Genomic DNA, 20,195 nt, shown 5'->3' with positions numbered 1-20,195 from the left:
GCTCGTCGTTGGAGTAGTGGTCGCTGCCCTTGCTTCACCAAAACCTGCTCGCTCTGTTCTAATGAGCAAGGGGCAAAATGGTCTGAGAAAACATTTTTAATTGGCTTAATCGGTGGAAATGGAAAAATGGCGAAGCAGCAATCTGGTATATGTTCACGATGGCATAATAGCGAAAAATGGCAGAATGTCAATTTTCTCTTTTCTTCCTCTGTCACCTTCTGTCCTCTCCTCGGAAAGCAGCAACCGCACAGCAAGCCCTTTTCCTTTTTCTGCCTCCTCCTCTCTCCTCAGCAAGCAGCAAAAAACTCACCAAATCCTCAGCCCACACCAGCACACCTCCAGCAATGGCCAACACTCTAGCCTCGCTCCTCACACCACTGTTAGGATTGATCTCCCACCTCCTTGAGCCCAATAGCTCAAGAGGGGGCCTTGACCGCGCCTAATCGGGGCGCCCAACCCAATAGGCTGGTGGGCCCCGTCACCCTGCGCTATATAAACAGGGGGTGGAGCTAGCTCGGCACGTGTCCCAAAGTTTGCCGCCGCCACCACTCCATCTCACAAACCCTAATCCGATCGAGGGAGGCGCAACCAGTGACGGGATACGCCACCGCCGCGCCTCAACCTCGTCGGAGCCGCCACGACCGGGACTTCACCGACCACTGCCACCGCCGTTAGCTCCAAGCCAAACAACGACGACGATGGCCGGATCGTCGTCTTCCTCTGCGAGCGGCTCCACTGGTCGGTGCTCTAACCCTAACCCTAGCTTTTACCACTCGTGCAATCCCGTTCATCCATGCAATAGATAAACCCCAACTAGAGCTAGAACCCTAGATGATCCGAATAGTCTCTAACAACCACCAGCGCCACCAACGTCCCTAATGAGCTCCAACAGCAGTGCCTGCGACGAGCTCTGCCACCACATGCCAGTGCACTGCACTCCTCCGGCAGTAGTGCCACCAGCTAGGGTTCAGCCTCGCGTAGTCATCAGTAACCTAGCTCTAATACCATTAAGTTTCTTGTGATTTTCCTCTGGAAATTTCATCCCTTCTCCATTGCTATTCCTACTTAATTTTATTTATTAAATAATTTACAAATTTAATTTTGCATTTCAAAAATTCACAAAACTAACCTCCTACCGCCCTCTAGGACGACGGAATACTGACGTGGCAAACGGTGGAGAGTGAGCCGGAGACGGGCGATGACGGATCGGTGGCAATTTTGCACTTTTCCACTTTCCGCGAGGGCGGCATGGGGCAAAGTACAAAATTGCCGCGTGCGCCCGAGAGCTTTTCGGTTGAACCGCAGTTTGATACATATATGTATAACCTATATAATTGTTCGATCGCAAGTACTATCTTAGCTCAGTGGTCACTACCCACCTCTTCTGACTAAAAGAAAAGACCTGAGGTCGATTCCTCATAGGAGCATATTTGATGGTGACCACTAAACCAAGAGAGTACTTATGATTAAATAATTACATACGTTATACATATATGTATCAAACCACGTTCAATTGAAAAATTACCAGCAAGGGTGTAAATGCAAAATGAGCGGACCCGCCTTTGGCGTCCATCCCTCCTGGCCAGGGGTCCGTTTGTCACGTCAGCATTCCACCCTCCTAGAGAGCGGTAGGAGGTTAGTTTTGTGAATTTTTGAAATGTAAAGTTAAATTTATAAATTATTTAATAAATAAAATTCAAAATTCAAAAACTTCCTTACGTATACATGAGTAGATGGGCCAGCTGATGGGCTAACACACAAACACTATTCTATTTACGGCCCATCACCAACATTTCCCATAAAACCTGCGAGCTCTTGGTCTGATTGCTGACCATTTGAGACAAGATCCGATGCGGATCCTAGCTAGAGAAGCTTCCCAACCTCTACTGCTCTACGGATGGGCCAAAGCATATACTGCTCTACTGATGGATTCCCACGTACGGCTGCAATTAAGAGCTGGTGCTGAAGCTGTTTTCCATCATGAAATGGTTAGGGCGATGCGAAAGCTCCCCTGCCTGACTCTTCGCACCTGCCAGGTGATGCGTGAGCTCCCTATGGGTTTGCTGTACCTGCCATCCCTCAGCTCCCTGAAATTGAACAACATGCTTCAGATCACAAGCGATCAATATATATACCAAGCAGAAACTGTTTTAAACTCTCGAGGGGCGCCCTCATCTATTGTATGCTATTTAAATAGTCATTAAAAATATAAAAAAAATTATGAAGATAGATTAATATGTGATATATCACTACACAAACATGCAAGTTAAAATATGACTTCTATAATCCATAGCAAAAATAAAAAATATATGATTGTGAGTATGTGTATACTATTCACAGTTTAATTCGTTATTTTTGTTATGGATTGTAGAAGTCATATTTTAATTTGCATGTTTGTGTAGTGATATATCATATATTGATCTATCTTTATAATTTTTTTCATATTTTTTATGACTATTTAGATAGTATACAATAGACGAGAAACCAACGAGAGGATGTCCCCTCGAGAGCTTAGAATCCATGCTCCATACCAAGAGCGGAGAGGAATCGACGCAAGGTCAGCGACAAGGGTTTTTTGTTTTGACAAAAACACATTTTCTACTGTTCATTCATGTTTTTGTGATATTATTCGATCCTGCTTTTATATTAAACCTTGGGCGGTTTTTATATAAAGAAAGTTTTTATTGTCACAAGGAATAGATCAAAAGTATATGTTTGAATAATTTTGACATAAATTAGATATTCAGTTGGATGCAGATAAGACGGGAAAAGAGTTTAAAAAATGAGTTCGAATACTTCTGAGATATTTTGAATATTCTGGGAGGGTTTAAGAGGCTAACAAAGGAAAGTTTAGAATATAAGTTGAGATTCTTGTAATCGATTCTGGATATGCGGATGTTATTTGAATCTAAATTATAAGGGGGAGATTCTAGAAAGTGAATAGTAGAGTTTGGGATGGAATTTTGAAATTCAAAAATTATGAAGGACTCAGAACAAATTCGGAGAGGTAAATTTCAAATTTTGGACCTGAATACGTGGGATATATATTTTTCGGTTGGGATTATTCTTGAGTCTCAGAGAATGACGTAGATTAAGATCATGTTACCTAAAACAGTACAAAAGTATCCAGAATTTTGAGCTTAAGAGTTTTTATTAAAATAGGTTTTTGCGGCTGCAAAAAAACTAAAGCGTTACACACAAGAATATTACTTTATTCGAGCACAAATATATAATTAGGGATGGTCTAATGTCCAGTCACCTAAAATACTTATAAGTTTGAGTTTATTGTGGAGAACCAAATTGTGCTAAGATTGATACAGCACGTGAACCTTAATCCCTGTGCTTCCGCCCCGTTAATAGTATTATTAGCACTAATATAGCGACAAACTATGCCGAAGAGCCTTATCCAACCGGCTTTCCCGCATTGAGATTATCTGATGTTACTTCATATTGACATCATGGCAGATATATGAATCCCACAGCGATACGACCCGCATGCCAACCATCACGTTCGGAGAATAAGTCATAGGAGGCAAGTCTCCCTCTCTCTCTCCCCTTCATTACCTATTGGGATTATCTATCTTTACTTTTCCTCTGACACAGAGGCTCACATGTCAGCCACCAACTTAAAATGAAGTTACGTCAAAGGAACATATTTCCTTCGTTCCATCCCCTCACTCGTCCTTTGTTCATATTCGTTGTTCAACGTTAATCCGTTATCTCCTATGTTATTTATAGATGCTTGAAAAAGTCACTCTCTTCCCTGTCACTAAACATCCACCATTGGAGCTTCTTCAGCAGAAGGCGAAAAATCAAGTCCCATAAATCATGTATTGGACTATAATATTTGGTTAGTTGGCCACAAAATAAAGGTGGAACTAGGATGTTGGATCATTCTATTCCTTCTATCCTTCCACATGGACGACGTCCGCTGCTGCTTCATCGTCGTATCATCATCTGAATTAATCATACAATTTGTTTAATCTTCTTTCATTTTGTGAAAAAAACAGAACACCAAGATGATACCCTAGCATACGTGTCATCGATTACGGATAAAAACTGGCTCAGCTCCACATGCGGTAGATGCGAGGTTGGCGGAGATGGAGGAAAGTACAACTCGTCTGGAAAAAACTGACCCGACGAACACTTTCACATACGATAGGTTCTAAATATATATTTCCTTAGAATGAGCGATTAGGAACGTGCATTGCTTCCAGATCTGATTCACTCTTTGGCTAGTATTGGAAATGAGATTAGGTATCCGTTGGAACTCTGGTTTTACGGTAAATCCGAAAAAACCTTCTGGAAATTACTTTGGTGTATTTTTGGAGATGCTCTCCCAGTCAACCTCCATACATAGAAAACTACTCACTAATCCTAAAAAGACTTTATTTTTAACTTATCTTAAAGTAAGTTGGTATTACTATTAAACTTCATTTTACTTTAAAAAGCGACAAAAGCTACTGTTCTTTACCTTTATTTTACTTTAATCCCAATGTGTTTACTCCCAACATTTTCAAGTTCTAACTCATTTATTTCGTATTTTATCGAACTTCGATACAATAATTACATAAAAGTAAAATCTTTCTATGACCAACGATATAAATCAAACATAAGATATTCTTAAGAAAAGGTTATATAAAATTTCTTCTCGATCTTTGATGCTATCTATATCAACATATTTAGACGTATAGCTAGCCAGCCGGGGCTAAAACGGATCAGTCTGCTCCCTGCTCGACGACAAAATATTCGAAAGAATCTTGCCTCCACGTCATCTATGACACTCAAAGTATGGAATCTTCAACGGCGTGTGGTTCGATGAGCTCGACAACCACCAACGCGATTAATCCAGGAAGCAGACGGAGAGTGGAGCTCGATACAGATTTTATGCTCGCTCTACCTCTATGACTGTTGATATTTTGTTCGACGATACGGTGTCTAGAACATTTTTTTTACTATAACTTTTATTATAATACATATATAGTAATAAATATTTAATTTTATAATTGATACTTCTTTCGTCGTAAAATATAAGTATTTCGAATCGTTAGCCAGAATGTAAGGATTCTTGTTTGAGCACTACTTACTTTATAAATCACTTTTATACTCAATTCTTCCTATTTTATCTTCACATATCCTTCCCTACCAATATATCTTATTTACTAAGGGACATATAATTTTTTCTTCCCAACTCTCAACCTTACCCTCTAATAAAAAGCATAGAAATACTTATATTTTATAATGGAGAGAATATTTTCTAAAACTAATGTATACACTAGGTTCCAAAGTCCTCAAACTAAATATTTTCATAGTTATTGATAGTCAAAGTTTTAAGAGTAAATTGTATGTTGGGCTATATTTTATCACCTAAGTTTTTAATTTTGACTGCTCTTTTACCTATATTTTTACTTTAGATTAGTTAATATGTCGTTGGTATGATTTAGGCCACCTCAAATAATTTTTATATGTATAAAAAAAAGAAACACACCGTTGGGTACACCAACAAACTCGCATCTATATATTTGCCGAAAGAAATGTTAGACATAGTTAGGAAAATTATTTGGGATAGTTTTGTAAGATCAAGAAGTGATCTACAAATTTTGTGATAAACAAATTGGTGGTTTGCGAGTTAAATGTTTTTTGATATTTGACTGGGCGGTCAGACCGCAGGTATAAGGGCGGTCAGACCGTTGAGACACCTGCGGTCAGACCGCAGGTATGTGGACGGTTAGACCATCGGGGCTGACCCGATAGTTTCAAATTTGGTTGATCTTTTCGGTTTCAGATTTGTTCTTCGTGGATTCGACTTCTAGTTGGTTTCTATATGTATGGGTACTGTTGTTCTGCTAATAATAATGAGTCAAGTTGGAGATAGCTTGGTTTCGGAATATGGTTTCTTTGTTGATTCATGTGTAGGTGTCTTGATGCCTAGGAAGAGTATACCGGTGATGGATCAGGAGTCAACTTGGAGATAAGGTGACGTCCGGTGGTCAAATATCATGAGGGATACTTAGGCTAAAGATTAATGCACGTAGTTGGTGAAGATTTCATATCGCATACGACGGAGATATTGTGTGCGTATGGAATATGGAGTTGAATTTGGATAGAGTCCGAATTTGAGAAGATATGTTGTGTTAGAGATAAAGATATGTTGGTTACGGATAAGGATAGGTTTCCCATGAGATTAGGAGTTATAATTCGTGCTAGATACGTGGACTTTGCATAGCCACGTCGACGTTATAAATAGGTACCGAGGGGTATGCCCCGGTGAGCTTTTTGGTGCCTTTTGTGAGAGAAAATTAGAGTTAGTCTCTATTTCAATATTAGATCGAAAGTTTTTGTTGGGAGTGCTTTTTTTGTGCACTTTGTAAGCACTAGTTGATCAATAAAAGTTGAGAGATTTAATCCATATCTTCAAGCGTGGTCAATTGGCGTTTTTCCAGGATCCCGATGGTCCAACTACAGGCAAGCCGACGGTCTGACCGGAGGTGTATGCTTGCGGTCTGACCAGCCACATAACGTTGGTCTGACAGGTGGTATAAGCGCGGTGCAACCGGAGGCTTCAGTAAGGTTTTTGTGAAGGTAATCTTTTATTTCCGTTAAAAGATTTGAGTTTTTGATATACCTACCATTCACCGTTAAAAGATTTGGGTTTTTGATATACCTACCGTTCACCTCCTCTGGTACGTGTGTTTTACTCTTTTCGGTTCTACAAGTTTAAGCCACAAGAATCAAATTTATGCATTCTCAAATAAAAATGTAGGTTTAAAGATGATCCAATATCGAGTAAATAAAAAATGACTCAGAGTATAATTTAGTTAAGTTTTAATAATTTGACTTTAAACTTATCGGAACGTTGAAGAATTATGGAATTGGAGTAGGCGGTTAACCCCTGGTCAAGTCAAAGGTTGGAGTAGCTCGGTGATATTGCACGTACGTGCTCCTGGATAAAGCAGCGAGTAGATGAACGAATCAAACGTAATGTGATAGTACACCAAAATTAATCAAACCAAAATCGAAATGGAAATATGTATATATATCACTTCCAACAAAATTAAAAAGTGAAGTATCCCAAACATTCCTAGGAACTCTAAGGCTGATTTCGCGTCCATATATAACAAAATGCATGCAAATTCGCCAGTTCATCCAAACCTGTCGACGGAACTAGAAATAATAAGTGTAGCATAAAAAATTATGAAATTACCGTAAAGCCGTAATGTACTCATGCAACCGATGATGGGTTCAGTCCATCGTTTCTGCCATTGCAGCCACGTCGACTCCGCATTTGTTGCAATGGTAGCTGTCATGCAACTGCTGCTTTGATGCGATTCCAACAATCCGTAGATGGTGAACTTTTTCTGTTTCCATGCGTAATACCTTAGTTTATTTCTCAGTGTTTTGGTTCGTTTGTGTGTTTTTCGTTCCGGCTCAGTCTGCGAAGCCAAGTGTTTGGTTGGTGAGATTAATCTTGCGCAGAAAGGTTTCAATATGTTTAAATTAGCTTATATAGCTAATTCATCTCAAACATAGTACCTTTGGGATAACCCTTTTATATGAAGTGACGATGGAAGTGTAAGTAGGGTGCTATGTCAATATGGCTGGGCTCAATTAATATGTAGAGAGTGTGTTATGCGGGTTTAGAGGTTGGGGTGTTATACCATGGTTAGTGGCTACCTTCTCGCAACAATGTTTTCTCCATCACAAGGCATCAACATCGACATCTATCGATAGACCATTATTAATTTTGCTTCTATTCAAGCATCGCTTACACTGATATCATATCACTAGAACAGAATAAGTTATTTCTAACGGGCTTAAAGTGTCATCTCTATCGGGCATGACTCCCGTCACTAAACAAAAGTTAGTGATGTGAGAAAATATTTCCATCGAGCATCCGACCGTCATGGATGACACTCATCTCAATCGGGACTAGATTATGGCCCGTCACGGATGACTCTCATCTCTGACGAAGCCATAATTATGGCTCACATCACAGATGATGTAAGATCAAGGAGTGATCTACATGTTTTTCTGATCAACAAATTGGTGGTTTGCGAGATAAATGTTTTTCTAATAGTTGACCAGGCGGTCAGACCGCAGGTATATGGGCGGTCAGACCTTTCAGACAACTGCGGTCAGACCGCAGGTATGTGGGCGGTCAGACCAGCAGGTCAGCCCCGATAGTTTCAGATTTCGGTTTTCTTTTCGGTTTCGGATTTGTTCTTCGTGAATTCGACTTCTAGTTGGTTTCTATACGTATGGGTACTGTTGTTTTTCTAATCATGAGTCAAGTTAAAGATAGCTTGGTCTTGGAATATGGTTTCTTTGTTTGATTCATGTGTAGGTGACTTGATACCTCGTGAGAGTATACTGGTGAGGGATCAAGAGTCAACTTGGAGATAAGGTGACGTCCGGCGGTCAAGATATCATGCGAGATACTTAGGCTAGAGTTCAATGCACGTGGTTGGTGAAGATTCCATATGGCATACGATGGTGATATTGTGTGCGAATGGGATATGGAACTTGAATTCGGATAGAGTCCGGATTTGAGAAGATTTGTTGTATTAGATATAGAGATATGGTTGGTTACGGATAAGGATAGGTTTCCCACGAGATTGGGAGATCTAGTCCATACTAGATACGTGGGCTTTGCACAACCACGTCGAGGTTATAAATAGATACCGAGGGGTATGCCCCCGGTGAGCTTTTTGGTGTCGTTTGTGAGAGAAAATTCGGGTTTCGACTATATTTCGATATTAGATCGAAAGTTTTTGTTAGGGGTGCTTTCTATGCACTTTGTAAATACTAGTTGATCAATAAAAATCGAGAGATTCAATCTACATCTTGAAGCTTTGTCGATCGGCATTTTTCCAGGATCCCAACGGTCTAACCGCAGGTAGGCTGGTGGCCTAACCAGCCACTCAACGGTGGTCTGACCGAGTTTATGCGAGTGGTCTGACCGGCCATATAATGTCGGTCTGACCGGTGGCATAAATGTAGTGCGACCGGAGGCTTCGGTAAGGCTTTTGTGAAGGTAATCTTTTATTTCCATGAAAAGATTTGGGTTTTTGATCTACCTACCATTCACCCCCTTATCTGGTAGTTGTTTTACTCTGTTGTGATCCTACAAGTGGTATCAGAGCCTTGTTTTCTTCTTTGGATTTAACCGATCTAGAGTTTTTTTTGGATTGTAACCGATCTAGAGTTTTCTTGCCATGGCTAACAAATTTACAACTAAGCCTCATGTTTTTGATGGATTGGATTTTTCTTATTAGTGTGATAAGATGCAATCTTATATTATGGTTGAAGATTATGATGTTTGGCAAAAAGTTGCACAGCCATATGAGATTCCTGAACAGATTAACACTCCTGCTTTGAAAACTGAGTTTAGCAACAATTGCAAAGCTCAAAATATTTTATTGAGTGGAATTTCTCGTTCGGATTTTGATCGCGTTTCGCATCTTAAAACTGCCAATGAGATTTGGAATGCTTTGAAAAACTTTCATCAAGGAACAACTAACATAAAAGAACTTCATCGAGATCTTTTCAAAAAGGATTATATGAAATTTGAGATGAAACCTGGAGAAGCTTTGGATGATTATCTTGTTAGGTTTAATAAAATTTTGAGTAATCTTAGATCTGTTGATTCTGCTTATGATGTTAATTACTCTCAATCTAAGATCTCTCACCACTTTTTGAATGGTCTCGACATATCTGTTTGAGAGATGAAAGTTACAACCATTTAAGAATCTGCTGATATGTCTACTTTGACTTTGGATTCTCTTTACACAAAACTCAAAACACACGAGATGAATATCCTCTCTCGTAAAGTTGATTCTAAATCTAGTGTTTTGGTTTCTCCTCGACTTCTTTCGGTGTTGGTGCTTCACCATCAAATTATACCGCTCTTGCTTTAATTAATGCCATGTCCGATGAGCAACTCGAACAATTCAAGGAGGAGGATTTGGCTTTGGCTACTAACAAGATTTCTCGAGCTATGAATAATGTCAGGTATAGGAAATGAGGAGGTCCAACTCGTTGCTTCGAGTGTGGAGCGCTTGATCACATTCGCTCGCATTTTCCTAAGCTTGGGAGAGGCAAGAAGAAAGATAATGGTGGAGACAATACCAAGGACAATAAGCCCAAGTTCAAGAGCACATTCCAGGGAAGGAGGACCAAAGAGAAACTCAAGAAGATGTTGAATCAAGTCTATGCCGCTTTTGAGCCCCTAAGCGATATAGATGGAGAGAACGAAGAAGATGAAGTAAATAACATCTTCGGTGTCTGCCTCATATCGTGTGGTGAATCAGATTCAAAGTATAACGACAATGAGGTGAGTTCCCTTTAAGAAGCTATTCATGTCTTAAGTGTAAAAAATAAGAAGTGTGAGAACATGTATAAAAAACAAGAATTTATCATTGAATCTCTTAATTCTGAAATTGCTAGATTAAAATCTCTTATTTCTAATGATGATGATTGCAAAAATTGTGAGGTCTTAGATGCATGAAATTTCAAAAATCAGACATGTCAATGTTTCACATGATTTGAAAACTAGATCTTCACTTGCTCTTGGATTTGTCTTGCTTACACGCACTTGTGACGAGTTGTTTTTAACTAGAAAGATATTGAAAAAATATCAAACTGCTTTTTATGCTAGTTCGATGTATAAAGTGCTTTGTGCTAAAAAGTTAAAACAACACCGTGATGTTTTATATTGCTCAACATGCACATCAAACAAAATGAAGCTAAAATTTTCTTTAGCTCGTGTTGAGTACATGGAATAAATTGTGAAAACTAATAAAGTGTTGTCTTGCCCCAAGTGTCGTAATAGCAAAAGTGTCAAGGTTGATTGCATAAACTGTGCTAATCTTGAAAAGAAGGTTTCTTATTTGAAAAGTTCTTGGAAAAGATTTTCTGATGGTAAAAAACAACTTAACATGATTTTGGATTAATCTAAAGTGACTAGCTACAATAGGGGTGTTGGTTTCAAAACTTTGACAAAACCAAGTAATGAAAAAATTGTGTTTAAGCCTGCTGGTTTTATGTCCTCTCCTTCTGAAACACTGAAAGAAACAAAAACAAAAATTTCAAAACCATATGTTTCTAAAGAAAAATATAATTGCTCCTTCTATGTAAAGATGAACATCTTGTTGGTTTTTGTTTCAGATTAGCTCGTAAATAGAAAAAGAGAGAGAAATTGCTTTTGCAAAATCTAAGTTACAAAAATCTACTTTTTCTTCGAGGAAACCGATCAGACCGCAGTGGGTTGCATGGTCAGACCAAGGACCGGTCAAACCGGCTACTCAGCCACGGTTAGACCGGACACTGGTCACACCGGAGGTACAGAAGCGGTCAGACCGGCCCCCGGTCAAACCGGCTACTGCACCTCGGTCAGACCGGCCTCGCAGAGATTTTTTTGAAAAATTCTCAAACTGTTTTTGCACGTCGATATATGCCTATTGGATCTACTAGTCGTGTGTCTCGGTACTGGATTCGTAAATTTCTTTTATCTAACCCCAGTACTAAGGCTTCGATGTCCTCTGTTGTGTAGGCTTTGGTGGCAAGGAAAGAGAATGTGTGGATCGTGGATTCCGGTTGTTCGCGACACATGACCGGTGACAAAAGTTGGTTCTCCTCCCTTAAACAAGCATCCAAGACTAAATCGATTATCTTTGGTGATGCTTCTACTTTTGGCTGAGGACTTAAAGTATAATTTGCTTTCAGTTTCACAAATTGTTGATGAGAGTTTTGGGGTTCATTTTAAGAAAACTGAAAGTAAAATATTTGATTCCTGTGGTGATTCTGTTATGAATATTTCTGGCTATGAAAAAGTTTTTAAAGCTGACTTTGACAATCCGGTTTCACCTGTGATAATATGTTTGGTTGCTAAGTTTAGTAAGGATGTGATGTTTTCGCATCGTAGACTTGGACATGTTGGTTTTGATCATCTCACAAGGATAAGTGGTTTGGATCTTGTCCGTGGTTTGCCTAAACTTAAGAAGAATCCTGATTTGGTTTTACACCGTGTCGTCATACTAAGATGCTTGGTGTCCATGTGTAAAAGTTGTCCCGGTGCATCAGTCATCATAGAAACAATTGGGGCATATGAGTGCAATCGGTTGGAGGAAAGTGGTATATGTTAGTTATAGTTGACGATTTTTCTCGATATTCTTGGGTTTTCTTTATGGCAACCAAGGATGAGACCTTTCAACACTTTTGTAGTTTGTATCTTCGATTGAATCTTGAACTTACTGGTTCTTTAAATAGAATTCGAAGTGATAATGGTGGTGAATTTAAAAATGCCTCTTTTGAGCAATTTTGCAACAAAAAGGTCTTGAACATGAATTTTCTTCTCCTCGTGTTCCCCAACAAAATGGTGTTGTTGAAAGAAAAAATCGTTCTTTACTTGAGATGGCTAGAACAATGCTTGATGAATATCACACTCCAAATTTTAGGCTGAAGCAGTTAATACTGCATGTTATATTTCAAATCTAGTTTTCTTGAGATCTAACTTGGAAAAACTTCTTATGAACTTCGTTTTGGTCGCCAACCCAAAGTTTCTCATTTGCGTGTTTTTGGTTGCAAATGCTTCGTCTTGAAATCTAGAAATTTGGATAAATTTGAAGCACGCTCTACCGATGGAATATTTCTTGGTTACCCCACACATTCATGTGGCTACCGTATACTTGTTTTGGAAACTAACAAAATCATTGAAACCTGTAAAGTTACTTTTGATGAGGCTAGTCTAGGTACTAGACTAGAGATTGCAGGTACACTGTCAAAAATTCAGGATGAGGATGGTCCTACTTTTGAAGACGAGAGCGACAACGACAACGACGAGGTCGCCTCGGCCGGTCAGACCGGCCGCCGAGCAGGTCAGACCGCCGGCACACCTCCGGTCAAATCGACACAGGAAGTGCGGTCAGACCGGCCTGGGTCATCGGGTTCCGGTTCTGTTGGTGCTAATCACAATGGTCCTCCAGAGGCTTCAACCTCGACCAGTGAGAGTACATAACGTGAAATAAATTCAGAAGTCGCTGCTCCTTTGCACATTCAACGACGACATCCTCCAGAACAAATCATTGGTAATTTAGGTGAGCGGACTACGAGGTCTAAGGTAACAACTCATGATGTTTGCGCAGATTTTGCATTTGTTGCTTCTTTTGAACCCAAAGATGTTACTCATGCATTAACTGATAAATCGTGGATTAACGCCATGCATGAAGAACTTGAAAATTTTGAAAGGAACAAAGTTTGGGTTTTGGTTGAACCACCTTCTGGACATAATATTATTGGAACCAAATGGGTTTTCAAAAATAAACAAAATGAGTATGGTTTGATTGTGAGAAACAAAGCTAGACTGGTTGCTCAAGGTAAAACCCAGGTGGAGGGTTTGGATTTTGATGAAACTTTTGCTCCTGTTGCTAGAATTGAAGCAATTAGACTTTTGTTAGCTTTTGCTGCATCAAAAGGTTTTAAACTTTATCAAATGGATATGAAAAGTGTTTTTCTAAATGGTTTTATACAAGACGAGGTTTATGTCAAACAATCACCAGGTTTTGAAAATCCTAATTTTCCCAACCATGTTTTTAAATTGTCTAAAGCTTTGTATGGCTTAAAATAAGCACCTAGAGCATGGTATGATAGGCTTAAGAACTTTTTGCATGCAAAAGGTTTTCGAATGGGAAAGGTTGACAAAACGCTTTTTGTTCTTAAGCACGGTGACAATCAACTTTTCGTTTCGATTTATGTAGATGATATTATCTTTGGTTGTTCATATCACACTTTGGTTGCGGAGTTTGCTGAGACTATGCGCAGGGAATTTGAGATGAGCACGATGGGTGAGTTATCGTACTTTTTGGGGTTGCAAATTAAATAAAAACCTTAAGGCACGTTTGTGCATCAAACGAAGTAGACGAAGGATCTTTTGAGACAATTCAAGACGGAGAACTGCACGCCAATTTCAACACCAATTGGTATTACAACTGTACTGGATCCTGATGAAGATGGAGAAGCAGTTGATTAAAAGGAGTACGGAAGTATGATTAGATCTTTGTTGTATCTAACTGCTTCTAGGCTAGACATACAATTTGCTGTGTGCTTCACATCGTTAAGCGGTCAAGCGAATAATAAGGTATTTGCAGCATATACTTGAGTTTGGCATTTGATATTCTACATCATCTTCTATATACTTGAGTGGATATTCCAATGCTAATTTTGCTGGTTGTAGAATTGATAGGAAAAGTACTAGTGGAACATGTTATTTTCTTGGTACTTCATTGATTGCATGGTCTTCTAGGAAACGATCTAGTGTTGCTCAATCTACTGCGGAATTAGAATTTGTTGCTGCTGCTAGTTGTTGTTCCCAGATCCTTTGGCATTTATCAACTTTCAAGGATTATGGTCTTACTTTTGAGAAAGTACCTCTCTTTTGGGATAATACTAGTGCTATTAACATTGCTAAGAATCCTGTTCAACACTCACGCACAAAGCACATTGATATTCGTTTTCACTTTTTGAGGGGTCATGTTGAGAAGGGAGATGTTGAATTGACAATTTTGGATACAAAATTACAACTTGCTGATATTTTTACTAAACCATTGGATTCTTCTCGCTTTACCTTTCTTCGTGGAGAATTGGGAATAATTCATCCTTTTGGCATGGTTTGAGGGGGAGTTTTATCAAGCAAAATATGACAATAAGAAAAATTGACAAAGAGAGATTTATTTTATACATATGGTATATTCATGTGCATGCTAGCAATACTATGAAGGTTTATTTGTCTCTAGCATAGCTTGTATGTATTCTAGTCTTTTTATGAAACTTAGATATTGCTTTTAAGGGATATGATGCATGACACTTAATTTCTATACTTGAATTAAGAAATTATGCAATATTGATGCTAGCATATGGTTTGATTTATAAATGCTTGTATATATGCTTTATTCATTTGTTATTCCTCAAATAGCTTTTAAATTGCTCATTGTGCAAGAGAATAAAAAATATATGACACAAAAAAATGAATACCGAATCCTTAGATAGTCTAGACGACAAGGACGTATTCGATGTGAGAAAAAAAATGGGTGCCGAATTCTTGGACAGTCTTGACGACAAGGACGTACCCGGAATAATTGAGAGAAAAAAATATGAGCAAAAAGGCTCAAATAAAAAAAAGGTGCTAAGACTAATTTGAGAAAGAGTGATAAATGGAATAGGAATATATGTCTAGTGTTTATTTTTTAATTTGAGAAACAGTGTTACATTATAACTCGTTTGAAATCATGAATTTTGATTGTTGAGTTAAACTTAATTGTAAAATCTTTGGTTCATGAATATGCTTTAATACATGCTTGCTATAATCTTCTGTTTATTGCAACACATGACTTGATATGCTATGTGTACGCTAAGCTCTTGAACATTCATGAACATAAATTCTACGCTTGATGAAATCATTGTCAAAAGGGGAGAAGAATTTTGGAAGAGAGAGAGTATATTTTTGGAAATTTGGAGATTTCTTTCTTTTCAAAAGTGAAAGATGTTTCTTTTAAATGCTTTTTGGAGTTGCTTCACAAAAACAACAAACAATTTTGAAGTGTTTGTCAATGTGTTCATCAAGGCGGAGATTGTAATATCAAGGAGTGATCTACATGTCTTTGTGATGAACAAATTGGTGGTTTGCAAGATAAATGTTTTGTGATAGTTGACCAGGCAGTCAGACCGCAGGTATATGGGCGGTCAGACCTTTCAGACATCTGCGGTCAGACCGGCAAGTCAGCCCCGACAGTTTCAGATTTTGGTTTTCTTTTCGGTTTCGGATTTGTTTTTCGTGAATTAGACTTCTAGTTGGTTTCTATACGTATGGGTACTGTTGTTTTGCTAATCATGAGTCAAGTTGGAGATAGCTTGGTCTCGGAATATAGTTTCTTTGTTTGATTCATGTGTAGGTGACTTGATGTCTTGGGAGAGTATACCGGTGATGGATCGGGAGTCAACTTGGAGATAAGGTGACGTCCGGCGGTCAAGATAACATGCGAGATACTTAGGCTAGAGTTCAATGCTCATGGTTGGTGAAGATTCTATATGGCATACAATGGAGATATTGTGTGCGTATAAGATATGGAAGTTGAATTCAGATAGAGTCTGGATTTTAGAAGATTTGTTGTATTAGAGATAGAAATATGGTTGGTTACGGATAAGGATAGGTTTCCCACGAGATTGGAAGGTCTAATCCATGCTAGTTACGTGGGCTTTGCACAACCCCGGTGTGCTTTTTGGTGTCGTTTGTGAGAGAAAATTCGGGTTTCGACTATATTTCGATATTAGATCGAAACTTTTTGTTAGGAGTGCTTTCTATGCACTTTGTAAACACTGGTTGATCAATAAAAGTCGAGAGATTCAATCTATATCTTGAAGCTTTGTCAATCGGCGTTTTCCTAGGATCACGACGGTCTAACCGCAGGTAAGCTAGCGGTCCGACCGGCCACTCAACGGCGGTCTGACCAAGGTTATGCGAGTGGTCTGACCGGCCATATAACGTCAGTATGACCGGTGGCATAAACACAGTGCGACTGGAGGCTTCGGTAAGGTTTTTGTGAAGGTAATCTTTTATTTCCGTGAAAAGATTTGGGTTTTTGATCTACCTACCATTCACCCCCCTCTGGTAGTTGTTTTACTTTGTTGCGATCCTACAGATGACTCACATCTCTGACGGGCCTAGATTGTAGCCCGTCACATATGAGTATAATCCAAAAATAAATAAATGTTATCATATGTGTGCTTTTTTTGTCATCTCTGACAAGCTTTGTCATATGTGTGCATCTATGGTCATCTCTGACGGGCATTCGGTTAGCCTTTGCCCTCACTCGTGTGCCTTGCCAAGCACGCTTAACCTCATAGTTCCTTTGAAGATTGCTTCCAAGAAAGAAATTGTAATTTGTTAGTATAAGTATTCTATTAATCCTATTAACCCCTGGGCCAGGATATCACATCCTAACGTCCCCAATTCATATACATTCATTAAAAAAACACAACCATCAATATATTTAACACAATCGCAATTCATATACATTCATTAAAAAATCATCAACAACAAAGTTTTATAACTCATTAATATCTATAACTTTTATTTTCTTTATTTTTCTATACAACATTTTTTTGAACAGTTTGAACTTAAAAAATTATAGATCTTGATGAGTTATAAAACTTTATTATTGATGACTTCTTTAGTTGAAATCATTTAGTATTTGAAAATTTTGTTTTGAAGTTTTCATATTCTCAAATTCAAATTCAAATTGTTCAAAAAAAATATTATATAGAAAAATGACCAAAATAAAAGTTGTAAATCTTCGTAAGTTATACAACTTTGTTTTATTAATAATTTTTCCATTTGAAATCATTTAGTATTTAAAAATATTATTTGAAGTTGTTATATTTAAAAATAGTCATATGTGACGGGCTATAAGAGATGAGGGTCATCGTAATGGCCATAATCTAGGCCCGAGTAAGATGAGTGTCATCTTTGACGGGCTTGATAGTTCGGCCCGATTGAGATGATTGAGACAATCTCAATCAGGCATGCATTTGTACCCGTCACAGATGAGTATCATCTCTGACAGGTTTTAAGTATATGTACCTGGATTAGGTTGTGCGACTATATCTATAACGAGCTTATTTTAGGCCTAATTGAGATGACTTCGTTTTGACGGCCCAATAGCCTAGACATGTGATGGCCCGTCACAGATGAGAGAATCTGTACTAGTGTATCCTTCTTTAGATCAATCATATGGATTATGTACATTTTGTCTTTTTACAATGTTATCTTTAGAGGGTACTGTCTCTACTTAAGGTTCCAGCCTTCCAGGTATCGATGTTTGTGGCCTATTGTGATTGTTCTAAGTCCGGAACCTATGGAGGCACTGTCCCGGAAGGAGAGGTCATCAATACTAGCTATGGGTTTTGTTGAGATGGAATTTGTTACTAATTCCTTGACTCAAGTGTTGAATTCTTAGGTCTAGCCTTAACTGATTGTATTTAACATGATAGCGGTCCGCTTCCTTCTTAAAGACATTGTTTGGAGTTCAAAGAATATCTCTATGTGAAAATCTGTGGTCTAATCTTAGTTGATTAGAGCATGACAATGATAGTGTGTTCTCTCATTGTAGCCTTTATGGCAGTTCAATTGTTGCTTTGATGGGTGTTAGAGATGAAGTTTATTGGTGGTTGTAGCTTGCTGCGACACTATTTTCATAGATGTGCCACACTTTTTTCTTTTCTTTCATAATAATTGATAGGTTGTGTGCATCCTTGCTATCCAAAAGGCCAAGTATTATCTTAAAATAATCGATGTAATTGTCTACGAGAAAAAAGCTCTCTTATCGAGAACTATAGTTAGTGATTCAGAATTTAGGGGCATATAAGGAATTAAGAACACACAGACATGTAAGATAAAGATAGTTTCATTTTTATATAAATAATCATATCCTTCACCTTTGTACTATTAGATAAATAAAATAACTCTAGTGTTTTCTGCGCTGGGGATAACATATATCCAAATCACTAGAATACATACAAATCATTTTTATATGCCTTGTTGAGTTGTTGTACGTGCTTCTGTCCGGCTGTCTCCCACATAGACACACACCAGAATCAAAGACACAGCCAACACTTGCCTTTTTCCAACCCGTCGGTAGATCGAGCATGTACGAACTGAAAGTTCTAAACTGTACTCTAGCAAGCTAGAGTTTGAGAGACCAACCAGAATCACCAGATTCTTTTTGTCCTGTTACCATTTACTACCAAGCAAGTTGTAGTATAAGCTAGGCAGGCAGGCAGCAGCTAGCCTCCGTAGATTGGTGCTGACTCTCCAGAAGCGGACCTATAGCAGTATATTCTATGTTGCGGAAGGACAGAAGGTTTTGAAGCAGGACCAGATGTAGATCAAAGGCTGCGGAAATCTCTGAATATTTTCAGCCCGAAACAATTTGAAATTTTGAACATGTTTTGCTAAATTAACAAAACAAAAAGGGGGAAAAATGAAAATTTCATTAAACTACTAGTACTCTTTACTAAATTGCCTCAAATTAAACTACGTATAATTTTAATTAATATGAGGGTAGAAGAACGTTTTGAGAAAAACCTAAGTAGTTAGAAAGGTAAGCATCTATTTTTCGGTGGACGGCAGACTCTGATCAATTCAGTGCTAACTAGCCCTCCTACGTACATGTTGCCCTTTTTTGCTATTCCAAGGGGAGTACTAAAAAAATTTGATTATTTTTGGTCTAGATTTTAATGGCAATGTAATGATCTCAAGAAAAAGTATCAATTGCTAAGTGGAACATTACGTGTCATCCAAAGGATCAAGGAGGTTTAGGAGTTCATGACTTGAATATGAAAAGTATTGCACTCCTTAGTAAGTGGCTTTTTAAGTTACTTAAAACTGAAGGAACGTGGCAACAATTGATTCGGAATAAGTATCTGGGATCAAAACCTTTATCATAAGTCCAATGAAAGGTTGGGGACACACATTTTTGGGCTAGTCTTATGAAAGTCAAGAGTGATTTTCTACACTTTGGTACTTTTACCATCGGAGATGGCTCTCAGATAAGATTCTGGGAAGATATTTGGTTAGGTCGGACAACATTGCGTGAGCAGTATCCTTGCCTCTACAATATCGTTAGGAATAAACAAGATACTATTATGAACGTGCAACAATATCACCCACCAAATATATCTTGGCGAAGAGATCTAATTGGAAATAAGTTAGTGGCGTGGAATAATCTTTTACCACGAGTCGCGAACTTAGAGCTCACGCAATTTCGAGATGAATTTCATTGGAATTTAACTACGAATAGAGAATTTTTAGTGAAATATCATTACCAGGCGTTAGTTCATAGTGATGTTCCCAATATCAACAAGATGCTTTGGAAGATAAAAATTCCATTGAAAGTAAAAAACTTCTTATGGTATCTGCGCCGAGGAGTAATCCTGACAAAGGATAATCTTGCAAAGCGAAACTGGAAGGGTAGTAAGAATTGTTGTTTTCCTAATAAAGATGAATCAATTCTTCATTTGTTTTTTCAGTGTCATTTTACGAGATCAATGTAGTCCATAATTTATATGGCTTTAGGTTTGGCATAACCTCGTTTTGTTACTTATATGTTTGGTAATTGGTTACGTGTTTTTACGAAGGATATAAA

This window comes from Oryza brachyantha, chromosome 8, assembly GCF_000231095.2.
Source record: "Oryza brachyantha chromosome 8, ObraRS2, whole genome shotgun sequence".
Taxonomy (NCBI): Eukaryota; Viridiplantae; Streptophyta; class Magnoliopsida; order Poales; family Poaceae; genus Oryza; species Oryza brachyantha.
The sequence above is the reverse complement of the archived record's forward strand: the minus strand, read 5'-3'. Positions refer to the sequence as shown.